Here is a 3098-nt window from a genome sequence, read left to right as displayed (position 1 = left end):
TTCTCTGCTTTTTCCCTGCTTTCCCTCGGCAGCATTCAGCTCTTCACCCATTTTCCAGTGCCTGCATTTTCTCATCCCCCCCCGGGACACAAAGAAAGCCGGCTGCAGACGGATGTAGGGGTTGACCTCTGCGAGGTTTCTCTGGTGTAGATTAGAGAAGGGCAGCTGGGTGGAGAAGACGACACGACACGATGTGGTAACAAAACTTTAAAGTGTCTTAAAACTTAGAAACCTGCAAATCAGTCCAACTCTGGTATTTTAAAAAAGTAGTTCAAGAACAGCAAAACCGATCTTTAGCCTTACAAGCACCTGGTCAAGTTTATTTGTAAAGCACGTTTCGGTAAAAGCGCTTTACAGCATTAAAAACGTACAACAGCGACCGTTTATGAAACAAGAAGTAAATATGACATTTTGTTGAATCCCATCATCCAAATCATCAAGCAGATACATGAAATGAAATGTGAGAAATGTTGACTCATGTTCCACTTACCGGTGCTGCTAATCAAAGGCAGCTCTGAACAGCTGGGGTTTAAAGGAACTCAGTGTTTTGACTGTTTTGTAGTTTTCTGGATGTTTGTTTCACATTAGAGGAGCACAGAAGCTGAATGCTGATTCTCCAAGTTTGGTTCTGGTCAATGTACTTTGCTGCTTAGCTGCTCAGTTATTTATTGACCTTCTTATTTTAGGCAGACCTGTGAAGACACTGCCGCAGTGATCAATTCAACTAAAAATAAACACGTGTACGAGTATCTCTAGAGCTTGCTTCAATCCTAGAAATGTCCTTCAGGTGACAGAAGGCCGACTTTGTAACTGTGTTCATGTGACTCTGAAGGTTCAGGTCAGAGTTCATCACTACATTCAGATTTCAGACCTGATCTCTAGTTTCTAGCTGTAATAAATGAAGCCATTGTGCCGACTCTAGATCGCTCCAAAGGTAATAACTTCAGTTTTATTTCTGTTCAGCTGGAGAACATTATGGTACCATTCATTGATGTCATTGATGGCGTCGCATTTACTAATACCATGATTAGAAGTACTCATTGTCAGGATCTGTACAAAAGCCTTAAAATAACAAATTTTATGCAGCTATGGACTTCCAGTGGCTCTTGGAGATTGATCTTGTCTTTCTTACCATCCTCTGCTTTGTGTGTGGTAGACAGATACATAGGGGTCTTCATCATGCTTTGATTGGCACCGTTGCTTTAAACTTTTTGATCATTCCTCTGACTCTAGATATCATTTTAGGTGATTGTCCAATTTCTCCATTTCTTGATTAAGAACTTGGTGGTTTAGGACATTTCCTGACTTTTTTTTTATGAGTGCAATTTTCCCTTTTTAAGGAGTGGCTAGGAAAACAAATTGTCTCCAGATAGCAGGTGTAAAACCTCCATTCCTCGAGGGCTTTTGTCTCTGCAACATTTCACTGTGTCTCTGCATCACTGACTCATATAATTAGGTCATTAGCAGGACTGACATAACTCCTACAGTCATTTGATTCACATGTTTTGGACTTGAGACACCAATTACCCTTGCACTGTCATACAATACATAGAAACAGGAAGCTCAGTTCAACTCAATTCAAAAATACTTCACTAACCTCAAAGGGAAATCAAATGTTGTTGTAGCTCATTTTACAGCTTGTTACAGGTTTGTTCAAAAACCTTTTGCTGTAGAAGGTAATCGGTATGGACAGGAAGTTCCCCTTTAGTGGTATTTAAACGCCTGGCTTACAGTCTCTGCTCTAATTCATCCCAAATGTGTTCTGTTGTGTTGCAGTCAGGATTCTCTGCAGGCAACACAAGTTCTTCTATATCCGTCTGCTGCGCACAAGGCCTCTGGGCTATGGCTGTAGAATCTGGTTCTACCAAATTGTATCTCTTTTTCTGAGCAACGGCCGAGAGCTGTGCAGTAAAATACTTTTGGAACTTGGGCGTTGCAATTTTCCAAAGAGTTACAGAAGGGCATAGAGTTGTTAGTGGTTGGTTTGAGTTTTACTGGTGAAAATAACAGCATTTTATCTTTATAAAGGGCGAAAGAGGTTTTTGGTTCCCACTCTCCACCAAACTGTAGGCTACTAGTCAGGCAACTTATCCCATCATCGGCGCATATAGTTGACATAAACAAGACCAGCAGTCAAAACACACACACATAACACAACCCAGGGGAGAGTCAAGGCTCTAATAATAAGGCCCATTTCATGGTTCGTTGTCCAGTCATGAGAAAAGAACGGGGAAAGTGTATACCGTAAAAGACTGTGTGGGTTTTCTGAGTCACTGTGCAGGTCAGATCATTTTGAAGATAGCTGCTGATGTCTACATGGCCTGCACCCACGGTGACACATGCAGAGATAAAATATCTGTGAAAGATGTGGAACCTAAAACACAAAGACTGAGTCAAACCAGAAGTAGAAGAAGAAAAACAACAACTGGTTTTATCAAAAACACTGAGAGGAGGCTTTGGTACATAACCTAGAATATTTAAGTAGCTGTGTATTGCAGACTTCTGCCCAGGTCCCTCTTGAAAATGAGATCTGGATCTCAGCGGGGTTTACCTGGTTAAATAAAGGAAATAAAAAAATAAAAAAAATTTAATCTGTATCACACCAAACTGTTAAAAAAGGTATAAGATATAAAAAAAATAACTCAAACTTCTTTCCTCTTCTCCTCCTCGGCCACTTTAATGACTTTAATCTCAAAATCAACACAAACACAAGACAAACCACACACAGGCACCAGAACACATGGTCGTAATTTTATAAGCAGCCCTGCTACAAATTCAATTTGTCACCACCTGAAAACATGAACCGCAGTATGAAATACAAAAATAAAGCTAAGCTAGCCAGCCGCGCACCGCCGTGCTTCTGAAGTCTAGCATCCACATATAGGAGCATTTATAGCAGGAAGGAAACCGTTAATACCAAGTGATGAGCCCAGGGTCCATTTAGTTAGAAGATTTTGGGATTTTGCTCATAAATCTTTGCGGTTTTGGTCCTTTTTAAAACAGTCATTTATGCCAAAAGAGTATTTATCTGGAATCAATTGAGTGTTAACATGGATCAGACTGCATCACACTAACTTCACATAGTTTGGTCCCTTTGT

The sequence above is a fragment of the Poecilia mexicana genome, unplaced genomic scaffold (assembly GCF_051168715.1).
Source record: "Poecilia mexicana isolate PSO_F unplaced genomic scaffold, ASM5116871v1 scaffold_2, whole genome shotgun sequence".
NCBI lineage: Eukaryota > Metazoa > Chordata > Actinopteri > Cyprinodontiformes > Poeciliidae > Poecilia > Poecilia mexicana.
This window is presented reverse-complemented; position numbering follows the sequence as displayed.